General features: G+C 38.9%; 1 protein-coding gene across 4 annotated transcripts in view; it reads left to right on the forward strand.

Moving 5' to 3' along the window:
* The first annotated feature begins 6,474 nt into the window (after positions 1-6,474).
* SORBS2 (sorbin and SH3 domain containing 2) overlaps positions 6,475-23,118 on the forward strand; it is a 208,821-nt gene continuing 192,177 nt past the window's right edge. Inside the window, exon 1 of one of the 4 annotated variants that reach the window (XM_081220854.1) lies at positions 6,475-7,538. The gene's annotated coding sequence lies outside the window, so the exon portion shown is untranslated. The remainder of the gene's footprint in view (positions 7,539-23,118) is intronic. The other 3 variants (XM_081220851.1, XM_081220852.1, XM_081220853.1) reach the window with 3 other exon arrangements.

The following is a 23,118-nucleotide window of genomic DNA, read 5'->3' on the forward strand; positions in this document are numbered from 1 at the left end:
AAGGAGGACATTCTACCCAACTATCAGTTCAAGGAAACTATCCAGCAATTAGGACCTAAGTCTTACTTTTGATAGCATAGGAAATGAATTCTGCTTTGGATCGATTTGGTGAAGTAATTACCATTCTGGGGTACAGTCCTACCCTGACAAAAGAGCTCCCATCCAGTTTTCTGCAAGGGCACACAGGTCGTTTATGTTTTCTAGCTGTGTCTGCTGTCACTGTGTCACTGGGAGGCTTTTTAACTGCATCTACCAAGTCCAGTACATTTTGTGCCTTTGGTTTTTTGTTTGTTTGTTTTCAACATTTTTCTCATTTGGTATCAGACACTTGGATTCTAAAACATGTACCAAATCATGTATTACACAGACCTCATTATTTGCTCATTTTGATGAATAAATCTCACTGAACAATCGCATCAGAAGTACTTCTAAAGGGCAAAGGGTGACCCACTCTAATTTTCATTCCTCTGAGATTTGTGCATTTGGCTGCTGAGGGCTTTGGCAGCTGCCTCTTCAGAGTTTACAGAGGCTGCCAAGTTTCACCTTGTGCATCATAATTTGTTTCAGTGGCTCAGGTGAAACCAACAGCGTTTGTTTTAAAGTGCTTCTCTCCAGGCGTTGTTTGCTGAGGCTGATGTGTTCTGTTACTAATTCAATAATGCGGTGACGGCAGAGCCCGATGGTTTTCTGTGGAGTCAGGCACTATGCCACGTCGCCACAAGGTACCTGGGAGCCACTGTTTCCATAGGAAACAATAGTAAGCGGAAAAGGTCCCTTGTGTATACTTTGTTAATTTGGTCAGAGTGCCTCTCAGAGAACAAAGCACGGCCCCTTGTAGGACAGTAAAAGCCACCAGCCTCCTCTTTCTAGGTAGCATTTTTTTTTTTTTTTTTTTGCGGTACGCGGGCCTCTCACTGTTGTGGCCTCTCCCGTTGCGGAGCACAGGCTCCGGGACGCACAGGCCCAGCGGCCATGGCTCACGGGCCCAGCCGCTCCGCGGCATGTGGGATCTTCCCGGACCGGGGAACGAACCCGTGTCCCCTGTATCGGCAGGCGGACTCTCAACCACTGCGCCACCAGGGGAGCCTTCTAGGTAGCTTTTTAAGCTTATCATTATGAAGTATAAACAATCAAATTCCTTGGAAGCAAGTGCAGCTTTTCCTATATGGCTCGAAGAATCTCTCACCCTGTGGGCTTAATAAAAGCCAAGTGTGTTTTTCTCTGGGGGGCAGCGGGGGGAAGCAAGATGCATTTATGTGTGTGTGTGTGTGTTTGTGTTTGTCGGGGGGGTTGTTACCAGGGCTGGGGGACTGGGGAGTGTGGAAGGTTCATTGTAGGTTAGCTTTTTCTTTTGTTATTGGCTAACACTACGATTTTTTTCCGCCACCTGGTACTGACACATATTAATGGACATTTTCAGATAAAGTCATTCTGGAAAGCTCCTGATGTTATAGGCATCTGCAAGCCCAGAGCTTGATAAACCTGAAATGTTTAAAACAATGTTGTTATTATTAGCCAGCAAGACCAAGTTCTCTGGATTGAAGCCTGGCCAAATCTTCTTTCTGTACCTTCTGTTACAGTTTCCTCTTCCTCTTAATCTAAGGGGATACAGAATTTCTAGTGGGTTCTGGTAACTACGAATGGAATTTACTTCTGTGGTGCACATACAGTATTTTTGTGTTAATAGATTTCACTTCATATTCGGCTTTTAAAAACAGTTTTATGTAGCTGACATTTATATTCTTATTCCTTGCCCTCTGGCAAGATTTTGTTCTTCAGTAATCGTTTTCTCATTTGAAATTCATTCAATAAGTGGATTTCCATAAAGCCTTCACTCTGCTGGGTTTGTTTTGGTTTCAGGTATCTCTCATTTATAAAGGTCATTCTGGATCCTAATCAAGGTCAGACTTCCTCAGAGGATATGAAGGCATTTGATTAATAGCCTGTGACTCAGTTGGCTTCCCAGCATATGTTTCTTGGAAGATGGAATCTTAGAAATAAATCCCATTTGCTTCACAGAGGTCCTCCAAGCCTCTTTCTAATCCCATCCAAGGTAGCTGTCACACTTCCCATCTTGGTCCCATTTAACAGCACATTTTTCATGTTATTGCTAACATATCTAATTATGCAAGATTTAGAAAGAGCTTTTGGCATATTCTATGTGTTGCTAGGAATTAGAAAATGCAGTCTAAGCTTTATAACAGTCTGTGCTACCCCATTAAACAAACCATGCTCAAGTTCTATTCTTTAAGTTGTACAAAGCACTTCTCTGCTATATCAGGGACAGGATCCCTTGGAAGACTGTCACCCAGCTGTGTAGTCTGCAGGGATAGGTGTGACTGGAGAATATATTGCTTCAGTCAACAGTGATCCTGCTGAATTTTTACACCAGTGAAGCCGGATTAAGAAGGATTTCAATATGGGAACCAAGGGATAAGTGGCTTATATCCGTATAAGCCGTACATGTAGGGAAATATCAAACTTCTTTCAAGAAAGTGCAAAATGGGACTTCCCTGGTGGCGTAGTGGTTAAGAATTCCCCTGCCCAGGGGACATGGGTTCGAGCCCTGGTCCGGGAAGATCCCACATGCCGCGGAGCACCTAAGCCCATGTGCCACAACTAGTGAGCCTGCGCTCTAGAGCCCGTGAGCCACAACTACTGAGCCCACGCGCCACAACTACTGAAGCCCGGCCGCCTAGAGCCCGTGCTCCGCAACAAGAGAAGCCACCACAATGAGAAGCCCATGTGCGGCAACGAAGAGTAGCCCCTGCTCTCTGCAACTAGAGAAAGGCCGAGTGCAACAACGAAGACCCAACGCAGCCAATAAATAAATAAATAAGAAAGTGCAAAATGTTTCTAATACTCTCTACCGAAATAGCCTCTTCATAATATTAATCATCATCACCATCTTAGTCTATAACTTATCAACTTTACTTTTAACTTTGATAAATGTTCTCATCAAGTAATCTTATCTTAAACCTGTGTTTGTTCTGAACACTATTTTATTCTCTTTTTTTTTTCATTTTTCAAACTTTTTAAAATTTTTATTTATTTATTTAGATAAACTGATGTAGATAAAGAGAGAAACTGAAAACAGTGTGTGATCCTGGCTTGGGCACTAGATCTGAAAAAAAGATGCCATCAAGTCTGCCATGGAGACAATAGGTGCATGTGAATATGGACTGTATGGTATATAACAGTGATGTTTCCATTTCATACTATATTATGGTTTTAAAAATGTATGTCTTTGTTCTTAGGAAACACATATTGAAGTATTTAGGGTAAAGGGCCAGGGGCTCTGCAACTTACTTTCAGATGGTTCAGCAGAAAGAATAATAATGAGTAATAATGTCTTATGTGTGTGTGTTTGCGGTATAATTTAGCTCTTATAACAAGAGATAGAAGATAGATTTATACCTATATAACCTGTGTACATCTATATCTGTCATTCTACCTACCTATCTCTCTGTCTATCTATCGAGGGCTAACACAAATGTGGCGAAATACTAACACCTGGTAAATCTTAGGTGAAGGATATTTCCAACTTAGTTTATTATTCTTTCCATCTTTCTGTAAGTTTGAAGTTCTTTGTTTTCAAGATAAAAAGTTTGAAAAATGGGGCTTCCCTGGTGGCATAGTGGTTAAGAATCCTCCTGCCAATGCAGGGGACATGGGTTCGAGCCCTGGTCCGGGAAGATCCCACATGCGGCGGAGCAACTAAGCCTGTGCGCCACAACTACTGAGCCTGCACTCCAGAGCCCGCAAGCCTTTTTTCTACATCAGTTATCTGTTTTATCTATATCAGTTCCGCAGCCTTTTTTCTTTTCCATTTTTTACAAGCAATACATGTTCATTGCAGACAACAGTTCCTCAGCCTTTCTTTTTCTTTCATGATACTTGCTATTCTTAAAATAAAAGTAATCTTAATTTGGAAAGGCACTTTTGCTGACAACATTTTAGGGGGACGTGATTTATATGACTTTAGATTTTGTCTTAGAAAATCATTCTTATATCATGGTTGTGGTAGTATATACTTCCATACTGAAAAAAATTCTGAACAGGGATTTTTACCCACATTCTGCGTAATAACAACCAAAACAATTAGCAGTGAATTACTGTTTCCCCTTTATATATCAATGGGTAACTTACTAACTTTTAATTATATAACAAATTTAATTGTAATGTTTAAATATATAAAAAATTTGAAAATACCTTTCATGGCATTTTGTTTAAAATTCTACATTAAGACAATAAACCTCAATAGAGAAACAGGCAAGAGGTATGAACAGGAAATTTATAGAAGAGGTAACGCAAAAGACCATTAAACATGAAGAGATGTTCAATTTCATCAGTAATTAAAGAAATGCAAATTAAGATGATAATGAGCTGCTACTTTGCACCTACTGTATTGGCAAATATTTGAAAACTATATAATGCCAAGTGTCCCTACCATAGCTGATGGGATCAAGGATTGGAACCTGACTTAAGGCAGTCCAGGTATACAGCTGCTGGCAACTTACGAGGTATCTCCTCTGGCTCAGAAAGAAGAGGTGGGAAGATCATATTTGATTCTTGGGAATCTGTATTTAGCAATGAACAAGTTAGAAGGGAGAAAAAAAGTCTGCTCTACATGTGGTAGAGCAGAACCAGAGGGCCAGAGCAACAGTGATGGGTCATGGCAGCCAGAGTTACATATGAGAGGAGAGGCTTGGGGTAGGTGATGAAGCCAGAGCATGCAAAGAACACTCATCCATCCCTCCCCAGTCCCTACCCCCTGCCACACAGAGTGATTTATAATGATGATGAACAGAGGTACCATGAGAGACACCATGGAAGCAAAAAGATTTGTCTCAGTTCCTACCAGCTTCCCAGTTTCTAATCCTGAGCAGCTTTGGGCAGTTTCTAGTTCTCTTCTTCAGTGGAGTATAGTTGATGGTGTACTGGGGCAAGAAGACACAAGATAAAAGAAGACCTTCAAAATTCCAAAGGAAAATGACTCCAAATATTCTTAAACCTAGCCAAACAATCACGTACAAGGGTAGAATAAAGACATTTTCAAACATACAATGAAAAGAAAAGCTACCCTAAAACACCAGAGGAACTTAGGATGTTTCTTGATAACTTTTTAAAAATGCCAACATTTAATCAAAATCACTTAAATTCTTCTGTAGTTATAATAAGTCAATAATGCATGGTATTGAAAAGATGAATTAAAACCCAGACCTCACACTACCCAGTCATTCAGCACCTGTTCAGACAGTGTTTTAGGTTCTCCTTCAAAATGTACTGAAAACTTAGAATATTCCAAGTATGACAAATAAGACATGGACCAGGTTGGCTTTTGGGGAGTAGACAGAGCAGTGGAGAAGGCAGACAAGAAAGGAAAATTGCTAATAATCTACGGTGCATGACAAATGTGTAATAGTAGAGGTAGATTCCAGGTACACTGGAGGCACAGAGGAGCCCCCTACAAACTCTGCCCGTGGCTGTCTTTAGTGAGGTGGTCTGTTTGAGCAAGGTGTTGAAAGATAAAGTCGGAGGCAGATTGGGATGGAGGCAAAAGGTGCTGGGGGGGATGGGATCTGGCAGAGAAGCTTTTAGGAAGCAGGAACATCTGCAAGGCAAGGAAGCAAGAAATGGGATGTCATTCAAAATTGCTGAAACCTGGGGAATGCAGAGTAGGATAGGAGGCTGACATTGAAGGCAGGGGCAAGTTCAAGAGTAGCAAACTCAGAATAACTTAAGGGAAAGTACCTTAAGTCAGAGCAGGCTGAAAACAATATGGAGTGGGAAAGGCCCACCCACTTTTCTTCAGCAGATATGCTAACCTGAGCAGGCTCAAACCCTCCAACTGTGAATCTGTTTGGAGACAGAAGGAAAATGGGATCCCCAAATCTGCATGCACAGATTCTTATGCATAGTAAAGTTAGGGAATTACTACTGAAGCAGGAGTCCTAACAAGGGTAGGGAAATGCAACACTCACAAAACAGTAAATCGATGACTACCAGCAAATGAAGGAAGTATCTATGTTTACAAGTCCAAAGTATTAATACAACGATTTCAGTCAAGTTGCTAGAAACAAAAATAAATGGGATGGTGTCTTGAAAATATATCAAACAGAATATGACTGGTGACAGTACTAAAGGGTGGGGATTTTGCAGAAAGTATAAATGGTTAATGGTATGTATTATGAGAAATGCCCTGAAGAGGTGAAATTTTAAGGAAGGGTGGGATGTGATCCATCTAACTGAGGAAGCAAAACTATTCCTGCTTCAAAGGTGAGATTTAAAGCAAAGCATTTTTAATTTGGTTTGGATTTCCTAAAGTATTTTAATATTACAAATAAATTATAATTGAGTTAATCATTTTCTGCAGTAGGAAACAATAGGAATTTTTAGAATTTTATTTTAAATTCTGTAGTACATAAAAAGTGTATTAAAATAATTAAATACATGGACCCATAGGTAACATCTTTGGTTATTTTGGCCATATATAATGAGCCATAGGGCTTTGTTTCAGCTAAGTGGCTACGAGATTATCACTGAAAAACATAAAGTATAACTGTCCACATTTGCCAGTCTCCTTTACGCTATGACGCGAAGGTGGAAGCTGTTTTAACAATGGTTCCAATTACTGTCTCTACAGTGATTTGCATGTTATTAAACTGGATAGACCCGAATCTATCTATTGAGAAGGGCTTCCCTTTCTAAATTTCACATGAAGCACTGGCTCATATAACAAAAGTTCCTCCTGAAAGTTGAAAACTCAGAGCACTTGCACTATCGGTGAAATATTGAGTACGCTAAAAGAAGCTACCCTCTTCCCAAAATGATGAGTTTCGTGAAAAGAAATTAACAAGCTGTGTCGTGCACTGCACGTGATCAGCCATGCTTGCTAAGTCTGTCTGTTGGTTGTTGCTATGACTACGAAAAGCCAGTGGAACCCAATGAGCTGTCTGCAGCAGTGCTGGGAGGACCAGCCATTTTACTTATGGAAAACAGTGTGGCATATTCCGCTGAGCTTTACCCTGGAAGAAGCATTTTTTAAAAAATCTATTGAGGGAAGAGAGAAGCAGTGGGCATGTTAGTATACAATTAGTACAGCCAAGCATGCCTGCCAGCTGCCATTTGGACGAGCTGTCGACTGCCTTTCCTAGTAGCTGATTTGAGAACGTGGAATGCAGAGAGATAATGCTGCATATCTGCTATCAGACAGCAGAAAAGGTTTTTGTCTTGGGAAGGCTCGCCTTCCCTGCAGTGTTATCTCAGCAGCTCTCTAGCTGCTTACCCTGAAAACGAGTGACCCCAAAGGAGGTGTTTTCGTCTGCAAACACAGGTCCTGTGCGTGGCTGTAGCATATGAGTGGCAGGTCTGAAAAAGCAGGTGTGTGCTCGGATGGGCACTGGACTGTAACGCAGGCGGACGCTCTCGGGTTTACCTGCTTCCTGTTAACAGATTGTTGGCTCAGAGAGCATCTGCCTGCATGCTGAAGCTGAGGCTGAGAAGGAGGTCCCTGTGTAGCCACTTGACTGACAGAGGTAAGCTTTTTTGTCCTTTTTCAAGCACAGCATAACAATAACTCCGAGCAAAACTTAACCTAAACATTTACAATCATTGTGTTCTTTGGATTTGCCAAGGAAATACATACACACACACACACACACACACACACACACATACACAAAATAGTGTCAGAGACTTAGAATTGTTTCAGTAAGTTCAGGTTCTAGAAATTGTAATGATTTTTTAAAAAATTACTAATATGCCTTGGGGTTTAAAATAAATATTTGCTGTTTTAACAAACCACGATGGCTTGTCCTTCTGGACAGCCTTCATAACCAGCAACAATCTTTATCCCTTAGAAACAATGGATTCTTTTATGACCTGCACTTTGACATACATTCAGAGAATTACATGGAAAATCGGCAGCTCGAAAATTGTGAAGCATTTATTTTTAAGCCTCCGAAATGATGTATTTAACTCTTAACACACGTCTATATACGTTTAAATTATGGAATTCCGTTCCCTATGTAGGTCATAAGAGCCAGTGGCTTGTGCCCTTGCGTACTCTGAGCACAGAGTCGTGGTGTGCTGTTTGATTTAGTTGCGGGTAGTTGTAAAGCAAATAGTGTAGGTACTGGAAGCTGCTCACACGTCCTTTCCGAGTATCATGCATGCCACGCTAGCCCAGAGCACAACACCCTCATTGTTGTTCCCTGGCTTGGAATCCAGGCAAAGAAAGGAAGTGAATTGCTGCATTGAGTTCAAGCATAGCTATAGTATGTGTCGGTAAAACTTCTTTTATTGCACAACTTTTCTCACAAGCAGATAGGTTTCAGAGATAGAGAGTGAAACCAAAAACACGACCCTCCTCCAACAAATGTACTAATATTTGCAATGGATGTTTGCTGTCCATCACTATGTGATAATAGCACAGACTTTGAACTGCAGTAGGAATTGCTCCTTACTGAGTGTTTCTTTGATTTATAGTCTCTTAGGAACAAAGCTGTTACTGTGGATTGAAATTGGTCAGTCAAATCAAAATTCCTGGTAAGGAAATGACCAAATAATGATTAAATTGTTTCAGCAACATTTCGGTTTTACGTAAATCAGTTCTATTGTTGGTCTACCAGAAACGTCAGATCATTTAGAATCCTATGGAAAATATTTAGGGAAAAATAGTTTGTTGAAAACTTTGAATAAAAACCTCTATGTGCTAAAGATGAAATCTACCGTGAAATATAAAATAAATAGGATCTAAGATCTAGTTCTAAGAAATATATTTTTCTTTTCTTTTTACCCAATATATGGATGACATAGGAGTCACCTTTTAAGTAGAATAATATATTTTTCATTGCTACATATGAGCACACAGCACCTGTTTCACAAATACAGCAATGTCATTATGCCCTCAGATAAGACAGTTATAAAGCATGGGGGGAATATTTTTCAAAACTTCTGTTCTAATGTCACCAATATTCAAGGTATAAAAATATTCAAAAAATTCAAGGTACAAGCAATCTCAGTCCAGAAAATCATCTCCAAACATTTAATAATAAGAGCTCTAACGAGGAATATTGTCTATTCATGTGTGTGAGACATTGGGTAGGATAAAATGGTGAAACGATAGCATGGTACTCACTTACGTTTAACTTTCAAAGGAAAGTTGAACTAACAGACCTAGCGTTAAGTCAAATTTTATAAATAAAGATATCAGCCAAGGAAGTGATTCTGCTATAGCAGGAGGAAAGGTGGAAAAAGTCTCTCTTCAATTTAATTAATTCCTGTCAGAGCTTTACACGGCAAAAGGAATTTCTAGAATTAACACAGTGAAAAGTCCTGCAGCAAGAAAATGATTTTGCCTCAGTTTTTCTTGGGGGAGCTTTTAGAAGAACCAGGTGTGGAAAAATACCGAAGGCTGTACCCTGTTGCCTTTGTGGTGGCACCATATGTGACAGGAGTCAGCCCCACTGGGAAGAGTGACACACAAACTTTATACCTGTAATTTTTTCCCGCCATTAGTAACCTTTTAAGGTGATATGCTATGAAAGATTAGCATTGTAAGTGCACTTCTGCACCACACATCTACGTAGTTATTAATGCAACAATTTTGAGAACCAGACGCAGAGCTATAAGCCCTATCCTTCAAGACTCTGAACCTTGGCTTTTATCTATTTAGGTACTCTTAATTTCTGCCACTTCCCAACTCAGCTGCTGGCAAGAGCAAATACTTTGTAATTTCCCAAACGCACTATACCAAACTTTTGCAAAGCCAGTCCCCTCTATATAGGCTTTTCCTTCAAATCTCCCCCGCAGCGGCAGCCACTGCCATGCATCCTTCAAAATCCAACTAGAATGTCTCCCCAGACACTTCCTCGCCTTCTGCTTCGGCTACATCTGAATCTTATGTCTGTAGTTCTGGCTATTGCACCATAGCGCATTTGTCTCTGCTCATGGGCTTCCAGAGTTTTACTGACCTCTGACTGTACTTTGTCCAGTGTCTAGAACTTGGCATTCAGACATTGTACTGGTAACCTCGGACTTGACTGTTTTCCTATTAGTTACCGTAAATATAGGCTTGATCTCGAAAAAGAAGTCCTATTATCTATTATACTGCATTTGATCAGAGAAACTCAAAACATATACAAACAGTGATATGAGGCTTTAATTTCCTTGATATGAAATTATAGTTTCAAGATCACAATTGGATAAAAGCTATAAATGTCCTATAATATATCAGAATTTTCTCAAGGAAAAATTTACAGCATATAAGTTTTAAACAAAACCAGCTTAGAAGCTTTAATATCTAGAGGATATTGTTTTTCTATTTGTAGCTATTATAAAATTTGCAGGGGAAAATAAGTACAGTAAGTATCCCTATTAGAAATATGCTTTAAAATCAGGTCATTTAAAATTAATGGTGAACTGATGTTGATTCACTGTTGCTTATAAAAAAGTTACTTACGGAATTGTTTTCCGTAAGCCAGAGGAAAGTAGAGGTCATGAATTGGAAAGAGACCAAAGGATTAAAATAAAGTCTACAATAGAAGAATTTCTTCTGATTTTCCTTATAGACCTGAAAGGTTACTGGTAATAACTGGTTACATTATACTTCCCCATAACTTGAGTTCCTGGGTGACGGAGAGAATAGTATGTTAGTATCACTCTTGATACAGATATGCTTTTGGTTGTAGAGACTTCCCACTCGTTTTTCTATATTAGATGGCATGATTATTATTTTTTTAAAGCCTAAATTTTTATACCCTTTTTATGGAAAATTTATCACAATGTTGTAATAAAAAGTAAGAATGTATCAAAAATTACATTAAGAATTAATAACTATATAATCCCTCATCTCTAAGATATCCATCTAAAAAGCAAAAGTTGGACTTAATATAGTATGAATTCTTGTACATAAAGTAGCAAAGATTAGGAAATTTTAAATATCCAGATGTTAAGAATTAGAAAGCAAAATATTTGGTAAACCATTTAAATTCATATTTCTGGACACTTTTACACTATCTTCCAGCATTGAATTTTATAATCAAAGTAAGATATATAGCAACTCTTAAGTGTCATGCTGTCCTTTAAAGGTTTATTTTGACTATCTTCCAGCTGATTTTAATGTATAACATGCTAATTTAATAATAGCTAAAGTTGAAATTGGTTCTATGCATCTTAAAGACTAATCGTGTTTAATCAATTATTTTAAATTGTATATAGTAATTAGATTTCAGGAAACATGATTCCATAGTATTTCTGCATCGTTTTTAAGATTTTCTATTTTAAGTAATTTATAATATTTTGAAGGCCTAAACTATATATAACTATGTTGACATTCAGATGAAATGAGTGAGCTCTTGTTGCATTTTATAATGAAGTATAGTAAGTACATAATTGTATTAGATAATATTTTAAAAGTTCCTCAAATAATTTAATCATAGATGTCTAATAAATTCTAAATTATCACTGCAAAGAATTATATGGAGATTTTCAAGATCTCTTTACAACATTTCTGAAAAAGTTAAGAAATATACATTTAGCTACAAGGGAACACTTCTATAACTATTGAGTTCTAAATATTAATGGATAAGAAACCTCATTCCAGCTTAAGCTCACTTAAGATGATCTTATTTGAATAAATGACAGAGAACCAGCAAAGAGAAGGTTTTATTTTGAGTTTCAGCAACATGATATATCCATGTAGATCTATATTACACTTTACCCTAGTCTTCAAAACAGAAGTTTTGCCAACCAGGAATTTTAGCCAAAAAGACAGTAGTTTCCTCTTCCCCATACAGGTCTGGTATGCATAGATCCAGCATTAATTCTGCACCTTTGAAAAGCATTATTTGAACAAAAATCCAGAAAACTTTCTCTTTTCCTACCTCTAACCAAAGATCTCACTTTCAAAGAAAATTTTCCCACCTCAAAAAACAAAAAAAATCTAGCCATATTCTCATTATGTTTCCTAAATTTTTTCTCTCCATGTTAGAATTTAAAGAAATTTTATTTTTAGTAAGAACGTTATTTGAACATTTTAGTGATATTTTGGTTCTTTAATTTGCAGTTGCCTACTTTTTAAATTTTTGATTTTTTGTATAACCTAGACATTCAATTCTTCTAACTTTCCTTTGAGATGTTCCCTCAACAGTTGGTGTAAATTGCATGTCAAAAATATTTTCTTATAATGAATTGTATCTTCTGCTTTAGGTAGGAAAGTTAGTCCAATCCATGTGGAAATACTTCTCCTTTTTAGATTCCTTTTCCTGATCAATTTTTTCAGGAATGGCTGAACATGAGAGTCAGCATAAACCTCTCAGGCTCTAAACCTGATCTTCTACTCAATTCCATATCCTGTAGAGACAAATGTGGCTTTAAGGATCAGCCATAAGGAATCCAAACAAACTGTAGCAAAAATAGGCTTCTAACCAAGAGCACTTGTTACAAAAATCCTTAAGAGTCTAAGCAGGGAATGGCATGAAGAATGGGGAACTTTTTAAGTGTATACACACAAAAAATATGCAAATGAAACATTCTAAGGAATAATTGGCCATGCTGGAGAAAATGCATTAGTATAAATGTTCATTCTGTCCTCCTCTGAAAAGTCCCTGTCCCTACTTCTAGTCAGGGGTAGTTAACTTCTTCAGAGACATTTAGTCTTCCATGAAGGTGACCATTGGTAGAGACAGCAGCCTCATTGATGGCAAGCAACATGCTTAAGCTTTTGACTGTGGGGGCCTCATCCTCCACCTATGGACACGTCAGCTACTTCTGCCTCTTTGGATCCTATTAATATCAGATCTTAATGTTTTATAAGGTTTTCCTTCACTTTACGCTATTAACCAAAAATATTTAAGAAAGAAACACTTGGTTGTTTAAAAGTGAGCTATTTCGTAGATTATCAGGATGCCTTCACATCTAATGATTTCAGTTCTCTGTACTAAAGTTCACAAAGGAAAAGAGATAACAGTTTCAGCTGTTCTGGTGCTAACTGTGTCATCTGGTGAACTGTTTGAGCACTTTCTGAAGCAAGTATACTTAATCTGTCAGATATATAATTGCAGTACAGTAAATATTATTATATCCTGTGGGGATAAATAACTTAATATCTAGATTTGATATTAAATATCAATATCTAGATTTGGAGACGTATACAGCATAGCATTACTAGTAGTGAAGATAAAAATTTTATAACCACTGAGTTCTTCTGGAACAGCGTGAATAGACTTGTGTTGTCTGATATACCTCGAGCACCGGCTTGAACCAGTTTAAGTAAAGGGAGATCCTGAGAGTAGCAAGTACAGGAAAAGGTACAGATTGCTTGGGCAGAATTAAAGTTACAGGGAAAACTCAGCTTGCTTTACAATAGCAGCTGAAACCTTGTAGGCACATAGCAAACAAGTCACTCTATTAAATATTCAGTCAGTATTTGTGGAATGAATGAATGGCTCACAGTTTTCCCCTGGATGTTGTGTTAATGGCAACACATGGATTACAAGATGTTGCTTGAATTTAAAGATCAAATGGTAATTGACAAGATTTTCTGATTTTTTTTTTTTGGAAGTCATGAAACTGAGGAGAAGGAAAAAAAGACGAAGATTTTAGAAAACACTATTATTTTTAAAAATAAAATATAGTCTTCCTGGTGAGAAGCACTATATTTCTAACAATGATATAAAGAGAAATCTAACCAGAAACTTAGATAAAACTCAAAGGACACACATCATTTAGTGAATAATTCAGACACCAAAAATATTTGGTTTCTACTCTTAACTTTCTTAGAGTCTCAGGTTATCATCACATTCATCAAACAATATGATCACCGCTAAAGAGTAATTTTTTCCTTTTTAGATAAGTGAAAGAGAGAAAAGTTAAAACCTAGAGTTACAAAATTTAAGAGGTTTACTTTAAGGCTTTAGAATATAGTTAAACAGAGAATTCAGTGTAGAAAAAGGTAGCCATCTGGGAGATCTTTTCAAATTAAAAACTGTAAGAATTGGGAGACCTTCCAAGGCCAATCAAAATATCTGTTTTGATTAAACTCAAGAAAACAATGAAAACCTGAATAACAAGATTTCAATAAACTACAGAAAAAATTATTTGATTTTTTCAATCCAAAAGATATTAATAAGAAAAAATTATATACTTTACTCTGTGCTAGCTACTATCTGAAGAGCCTTACAGATATTAATATTTTGTTGTTATGTCCTCATACAAAGATATTACTTAATTGTGGATTGTATTTCCCATCCTGTACATCTCATACCTGTGACTCATTTATTTTGCAAGTTTGTACCTCTTAATTTCCATCACTTGTTTTTTTCCTCCCCTCAGCTCCTCCACTCTGGCAACCACCTATTGTTTCTCTGTATCTATGACTCTGTTTTTGTTTTGTGATGTCTACTTATTTTTTTTGTTTTGTAGATTCTACATGTAAGTGAAATCATACAGTATTAGTCTTTCTCTGTCTGATTTATTTCACTTATCATAATACCCTCTAGTTCCATTCATATGTGTCACAAACAGCAAGATTTCTTTCTTTTTTTTGCGACTGAGTAATATTCCATTACAGACACACACACACACACACACACACACACCCCACATCTTCTTTATCCATTCATCTTTTGATGGGCATTTAGGTTGCTTCTGTATCTGGCTACTCTGCATGAAGTTTACTCTGTCCTAGCTACTATCCCAAGAGCTTTACATATATTAAAGCTTCCTTTCAGTGAAGGATCTGGGAATTTACAAAGCTTTTAAAGGTATTTGAACTGGAATTTTCCAGAACGTGATCTTAAATTGGTTCCCAAAGAGGGACTGAATGAATAGCACATTTAGTTGCTCTTTCTTAGATGCTCTCATATCACTTTGTAAATTATATTCTTTTTTTAAATCTCATTTTAGTGAAGTTTTTTCTATATGTATCTAATCTTTCCGTATGAAAGTGAACTCCATGAGGGAGCAATAGTGTTTTATTTTTACTTTTACCTGCATCATCTTGTCATGGGAATGGCCAGCAGTAGATGAGTCTGGATGATTAACCCAAGAGTAGGCTGCTGAATCAAATGTCAACAAATAAAATTGACACCAAGGAAAAGAAATGGAGTCAAGGTAATAAAAACTGTATGTAATTCCATGTAACCATCATGAGAAAATTAATTCAGTCCACAAATCCTTAAACATGTGTTGTTTTGTTTTGTTATAGTTTTACTCTTTGTTTTTGGTTAGTATGCTTTTCATGTATTGATAAAACACGAAGCTAAATGTCAGAGCAATCCTTTTTCAGACATCAGACTTCCTCAACAGAGGAAATCATGACACAACCAAAAATGATCCAGCTCATTTAAGCCACTATAGACTTTTTCCCCAGAATTTAGCCTCCTGAACAAGTTAACTACATGTTTGTTTTCTCTGACAATCAAGGAAACAATAAAAATGTGGGAAAGCACAGTTACCTTCTTTACTGGAAAAACTGTTACTCATTTGTTGAAAATATATCTGTTTTGGGAAAAGGGTTTTCTTAGATCAATAATTCAGATGACTGGTAATATATCCTGAATTCTTTGACAATGAATTTACGTAGAAACATGATTTTTTTTATATGATTTGTGGTCTAAAAGCTGATTATATCACTGACTTCCTTTCCATCATAAATTTAATTTTAGAAGACTAACATATCCAATTTATATAATTAATATGACTTTTTTCTTGAGTTAAAAAAAACCCTTCTTTTGGAAGTGCACAAAGTGCTTTTAATACATGTTAAATTAATTTTTAGATTTATTGGCAGCAGAGAGGAGAGTCATCACTCTAGTAAGTAAAAGTAAATGACAAAGCCATAAATAATCTTATTTTATAGGTAAAAGTAAATGAGAAAGCCATAAATAATCTCATTTTATAAGGAAATGTAAATGACAAAGCCATAAATAATCTCATTTTATAAGGAAAAGTAAATGACAAAGCCATAACTTAATTTGAAAATCACCTTCCTTTTGACCCAAAGTCCCAAATATCCTCTCAGGGCCTCGTATGGACAGTTCTCTGGTAAAATAATTTCACTTGCTCTCTATATTATTATGTGGTGTATTAACACATCATGATCATTTGGAACCCTAAACTTTTACTTCCTTTGGAATGAATTGGGAAAACATACCCCGGAAACTCTGGTTCACTCTTTTTGATGCTCTTATTTAACTTTGCAGCTGTCAAGAACTAAAAGATTATGATGATAAACTTGAGTTTCCTGGGGAATGTTCCATTTATGAACTGTCTCGTCTCCAGACTCCTCTGTCATTTCACTGCATCTGCTTCTAACCTGGCCTAGAAGAAGTGCTGGCTTCCAAGGTCTAGATAAAGCCTGTGGGGTGGAGAGGACAGGAGCTTAACAGGACGACCCCAATCCTCCAAGAATGACCCCCCCAGTAGGGTCACTCAACTAAAAGAGTTTTAAGTTCAGGAGAAACTAGGAAAAGTCACATGTTCTGATTTCCAACCCAAAGTAAAACATTTCTTGAAAAATCTGTACACACTCTATGTAATGCATCTCACAGAGAGAGAGTATTTTATCCAGCCAACAAAACAGAATGGCCCGTTGTTGATTGACACTGAGAAATGTCACTTCCCAAAAGGTCAGATTACTAACTGGTCAGTGCGTTCTTTAAGGAAATAAAATCAGAATTGCATCTGACAAGTATAATGCCAGGGACAAATGATTTTAAAACTATCCTCAAACTATATTTGCCCAACAAACACATCAGAACCACAAGTTCATAACTGCTAAGTGGACCAGAATATCTAGAGTCACCTGTCCCTGCAGCTGGGCTTGACCATACACTGACAAGATTCTCTAAGTCTGTTTTTTTCCAGACTTTTGAAGATTGCTGTCTCAGTTGTTGGTATGTTCATATAAGTTAGCTGGCTTCTGATTTTATCTGATATTGAAAAGAAGCTTTGATAGGGAAAACAGAGAATGAGAGAGATCCTAAGTTCTGGGAACAATGTAAAGAGAGACCAGACCCAAATACAGATATCAAAGTTGTAGTTGTACATTTTAAAATAATTTTTGAATTTTCATATCATTCTTTTTCATGTACATCACACTCATCAAGGACCTACTATGTGTTTAGCATGGATAAAAAGATGAAAAATAGAAAATGAAACAGAAAGCCATTAAGAAAGTTTACAATTTAGTAAAATAGATGACGGGAACACTAATTATTATAATTTCTTCAAAAGACATGCCCAAAAGTAACTGTCATATGATGTAGATAAAGAAGTTCTTTAACTATTTTAAGAGATAAAGTTCTAGAAGATGGTAATAACTAGCTCAGGAAAGGGAGCTTTTTTAGGGTATCAGGGAAGATGACTTAAAGAAAATGATATTTGAATTAGGTCTTGAATGGGGTCAGATTTTGATAATAGCTTGCAAAAGTACGCTTTGTAGGCATCCTGAATTGTTTTACTCCACTAACTAATTTATTTAGCATCCCCTCACTGCTTTCACATGTCATGTAATCTGCACAGGCGTCCTGTGAGGTAGGTACTATCATCACCATTTTACATGAAAAAAGAAGAAATGGAGCTTCTTCATTTCTTCCTTTCACCAATACGATAGGTGAAAGGCCTATCGTATTTTACTCATATAGGTCAGTTGTTGACTTTGAGAAGCATTTCATTCCAGGGCAGGGATAAAGGCGCATCCAAAGATTAAGAAGTGAGAATGTTTTTAAGGATGTGTAAGCAACAGGTACAACTAGAAAATAAATGGAGAAGACTCCAGATAAGACAGTAGAAAGAAAAATCAAAGAGGGAGGGAGAAAAATGAAGAAACTTGTTTGTTTTGGCAAAGAGCTTAGCCTGTTTGCAGCCATGGAGAAAGCGCCAGCAGGAGAGAAGGAAGGTGCTAGAGGAAGTAGGGCTTCTCCAGGAGCAAGACCTCAGAGAGGGGGCAGCAAAGAGAGAGAAGACTCAAGGACAAGGGATAGTCCAGCCTCCAAGGGAGCCGGGGAGGCTGGGACCTAGGTACCATGAGCGGGAATTGAGAAATGAGATCAACTCCTGACAGCTAGAAGGGAAATCTCAAAGGACAGTCTTATTACACTGCAGTATGGGTAAGGTCCAGTGTGCACGTGAGATGGAGTGGCAGCCTTGTCTTATCCACAGTGGCGAATGAACAAGGAGGCACAAAAGGTGAAATAGGGCTTCCCTGGTGGCGCAGTGGTTGAGAGTCCGCCTGCCGATGCAGGGGACACGGGTTCGTGCCCCAGTCTGGGAAGATCCCACATGCCGCGGAGCGGTTGGGCCCGTGAGCCATGGCCGTTGAGCCTGCGCGTCCGGAGCCTGTGCTCCGCAACGGGAGAGGCCACAACAGTGAGAGGCCCACGTACAGCAAAAAAAAAAAAAAAAAAAAAAAAAAAAGGTGAAATAAAAGCCAGTGGGGCGAGTCAGGAGCGAGGGCATATCGGGAAGAGCCCTGGCTCACATTCTGGCCACCTTTACGTCCTTGCTCTAAATGTCCAGAGATACATTTTAAAAATTATTCATATAAATTTCTCTGACTTTGAACGACTGATGTAGGTGAGACTTCTCCAATCCAGTCCTTTGAATAGGAAGTGGGGTGTCATAGGCTGGGGGCCAGTGTTTACATGCATAAATTTTGGACTTACACGTTGCTGCGGGGGGGAGTCCTGGATCTGCAACCCGCCTGCTGAGAAATAGACCAAGGTACAAAAACCTCCCTGCAATGTGGTTTCTCCTCTAAAACGAGCATAAGCACGGCACAGAGCATTAAAGTTAGGTATGTTGTGTAGTATACATAGCACATTGTCTGACATCGAGAAGCATTCCATAAATGTCAACCACTACTGCCGTTTTCAGCTGTTCATGGATTGGAAGTTTATAATAAGATTCTCCTCCTAACCAGTGGTCCAGTTACTTAGCCTGAGTCCTCTAATGTCTTCTGACGCCATGTATACGTGTTCTTTGAAGGGCCATAGCTACTGAGGCTTTTCAGTGGGATCCTAGTCACCTCTACAAGGTATATTTGAAATCTAAGACTCATGAATCTCAGAGGGACTCTATAATGCTCATCCAGCAATTGATCAATTTAGGTTGTTAAAAGGTATGGAATTCAAGGGAGATCAGGTAACTGGGTAGATGGTGATGCTTTTAACCAAAATGGGAATGGAGAAGACCTTTATGCTTTGTTTTTTATGTGGGGGAAAAGACTTTGGATATGTTGGACTTGACACATTTGTTGGAAACATTTAGATGAAGATGCTTAGCGGGCAGTTGGAAATACTCTTCTAGCTATCAGGAAAAAGTGAGGCAAAATCTGGAACAAATCAGGACCTCAGATGTAGTCTAATTCAAGATAGGAATGGACTAATGACTGTATAAAGCCTGAGACTATCTTTCCTTTATTAATATTATATTATTACCTCTGTTACTAGATTACCTCCATTGAAGCCATTTTTCTGACTACAACATGTTCAATTAATAAAAGTTTATAATGATGTCTTTTTAGCCACTCTACAGAAAATATCCACATTTCGGAAAATGTGTTTTGTTTTTTTTTTAAGTCATTGAACGTGGTTGCTAAGTATACTTAGGTCAAAATGTCTAAACTGCCTCCATCATTTTTTTTCCTTTCATCTCACACATGAATTTTAAAAGAAAATAATAATTTTTAATTTTTTTATTCATTTAAAAAAGATATGGTATTTGACTAGTCTAAATGCAGTTATTGAGAAGAAATAATGCAAATTAACAAACACTGGCCTATTAGACCAACATTAGTTACTTTGTGTAGTTTGGTATTGAGCAAAAGTTATTTTTCCTATTGAAGTTAGGAGCACTACCAATTTAATTTTCCTGGGAAAAGTAAATAAGGATTAAAAAGATAAATTAGGGCTTCCCTGGTGGCGCAGTGGTTGAGAGTCCGCCTGCCGATGCAGGGGACATGGCTTCGTGCCCCAGTCCAGGAAGATCCCACATGCCGCGGAGCGGCTGGGCCTGTGAGCTATGGCCGCTGAGCCTGCGCGTCCGGAGCCTGTGCTCCACAACAGGAGAGGCCACAACAGTGAGAGGCCCGCGTACCGCAAAAAAAAAAAAAAAAAAAAAAAAGATAAATTATCTCAAAGAGTTTTTGAGGTTTAACTGGGTTATGCATGTTAAGTGTGTAGAATGGGGCCCAGCATGTAGAAGATGCCCAAGAAGTGTTAGGAAGTATTATTAGCAATCATTTTTTAAATAAAGTTTTAAAATTTTTGGCTGAGTTGGGTCTTTGCTGCTGCGCGCAGGTTTTCTCTAGTTGTGGCAAGCGGGGGCTACTTTTCGTTGTGGTGCGTGGGCTTCTCACTGCGGTGGATTCTCTTGTTGTGGAGCACAGGCTCTAGGCACGCGGGCTTCAGTAGTTGTGACACGCAGGCTCAGTAGTTGTGGCTCGCGGGCTCTAGAACACAGGCTCAGTAGTTGCGGTGCACGGGCTTAGTTGCTCCGCGGCGTGTGGGATCTTCCCAGACCAGGGCTCGAATCTGTGTCCCCTGCATTGGCAGGCGGACTCTCAATCACTGCGCCACCAGGGAAGCCCTGCAATCATTTTTATATAAATGAGTTAAGTAGAGAGGCATGTGCTGTGATTCTCCAGGCTGTGCAAGTTCAGTGGTGACTAGCCAGAGTCTTAGCTCCTGAGAGCTGTTCACAGTCTTCAGGGTTGAGGGAGGGGAAGCTAATGATGACCAAATAGCATCACAAATACCCATACAGTGGTGAGCAAGCACTCAGAATAGGGTGTGAATGATCTCCCTGGATGATCTCAGAAGTGTGCAAGGTTCTGGATGGAGAGAACACCATGTACAAAAGAGTGGGCATGAGAGAACGCTGGAGGTGGGTTAGTGGGTCTGGAATGAGGGAACCATAGGGAGAACCGACCCTAGCGTGGGGTGGGGCAAGCACATGGGCTTTGCAGTCACACGGACTTGGATTTCTTTTCCAGCCCTGTGACTGCTGAGTATGTGGGGACAGGACCCCCAGCCTCTCTAGATCTCTATTTTACTACCTTCAGAGCAGAGATAATAGCACTCACCTCTGAGGATTAACACTGGGATTAAATGGGATTATGGTAAATGACTGGCATATCACCTAACACATCAAAAACATAGGAGGAATGGTAGCCACACCACCAGCCTCAGGATCAGCCTTATGATAAAGTTTGGATTAAATCTTTAGATAAAAAAGAGAACCATTGGAGTTCCTTTTTTTTTTTTTCTTAACATTTTACTGGAGTATAACTGCTTTACAAGGGTGTGTTAGTTTCTGCTTTATAACAAAGTGAATCAGCTATACATATACATATGTCCTCATATCTCCTCCCTCTTGCGTCTCCCTCCCTCCCACCCTCTCCATCCCACCCCTCTAGGTGGTCACAAAGCACCAAGCTGATCTCCCTGTGCTATGCAGCTGCTTCCCACTAGCTATCTATTTTACATTTGGTAGTGTATATATGTCCATGCCACTCTCTCACTTCGTCCCAGCTTATCCTTGGAGTTTAAATGGGAAAAAGTAATGCTTATGTTTATGTGTAAAAAAGATACACCTGGTAAGAGTCTATCAAATTAAATGAAAAGAGCAAGAAGTGGTTATAGAGAGTTTCAACATCTGAGGCAAGAGAACAATAGGCATGAATGAAAGTGGTGGGTCAGGGAGAAAAGTGAGGGTTTTATAGTCAAGATTACTATATAACAATTAACTCTTCTAAGTGTTTGGAATGCATCTCAAACAGTGACTGCTCAACAGTCTTAAAAATAGGTGATTCTAATTCAGTGTGGTATTGCATTCATAGAGATGGAGGACATGCACAGGATCTGCTTTGCTTGTGCAGGAGCTCCCAAGGCATCACTGAGGAAGAGTTTAGGGTATAAAGAGTATGTGGGCTCTTGCTTTGGAACGTGCTGAGCCCCCGTGATTGAGGAACAGCATGTGCTAAAGCACAGAAGCAAGAAGGACATGTTCTAAGGACTGAAATTCAAGTCGTTGGGTGTGGTTGGAATGCAGGGTGCTTGATATGGAGAGAGAGAAAGTAAAAGGGAGAAGCAGACCAGAGCAAGATTGTGGCATCACTGTTTCACACTCAGGTAGACGAGAAGGCACTGAAACAGTTCAAGCAGGGAAGTGAAATAATAAGATTTCCATTTTAAAACCTCTACTCTGGTATAAAGTACAACTGAGAAGGAGGGTGAGACTAAATGCAAGGATTTCACAGAGGAGGACGGTGTAAACTACAGGAAGAACGCTGCCCCTGACCTTGATCTTTTATCTCTTAAGGATGTGAGATATGAGACCGGAGTCTCGGACATTTCAGGAGACTTTGATTATCTGTGTTGAAATTTCATACAAAAGGGAATGCCGTACAATATGCAGAGCCCAGTGCAAGGTGAAAATGCTAGACCCCTTATTCAAAAATTATTGATAATTTCAAGATGATGAACACGGAGTATTAAACCCAGCACCTGGCCTTTCTAAGCACAGGGTCAGGTGTAAATGCTCAGGTCACAGGCCCATAAAGCCAACCCTGCACACGACTTGCACTTTTATTCATCATATGTGAACACTCCTGCCTTTTGTGCATCAAACGCAATGGACTTAGTAAGATGATTAACGAGTTTGAGCTACTGTGGGGTATCTCTGCTGGTACCTACTATCTCTTCCTGCATGGAGGAAATGCAGCTTCTCCCCAGGCTGGGGCCCTTGGGATGCATGAGTCCTGCCATACCCTTCCTATACCCCACACGGGCAGGACCTGGGTCATCAGAATACCATCACCCAGATCCCTGCATCATGTCGAGGGGGCCTGTGAAGTCCCCAGTGTGGGAGGGATCTGGCAGCTCCTCAGTTTCCTCTACCTTCTAGAAAACCCTCTTTCCTCACCCCTTCCCATGGTAAGAGCACATTCCAACATGGAAGCAGAAGATCGAGCCTCCTCAGAGGATGGGGGAAGGGGCACTGGGTCAAGGAGGCATAATCTGGAATTCCCTCTGATAAGCCGAATAGCTAGAGAGTTTGGAGTAGGCTGATGTGTCTGCAGTTCCAGGTCCGGGCTAATGCTTGAAGACA

This window comes from Mesoplodon bidens (assembly GCF_964165515.1).
Source record: "Mesoplodon bidens genome assembly, chromosome: 20".
Lineage (NCBI taxonomy): Eukaryota > Metazoa > Chordata > Mammalia > Artiodactyla > Ziphiidae > Mesoplodon > Mesoplodon bidens.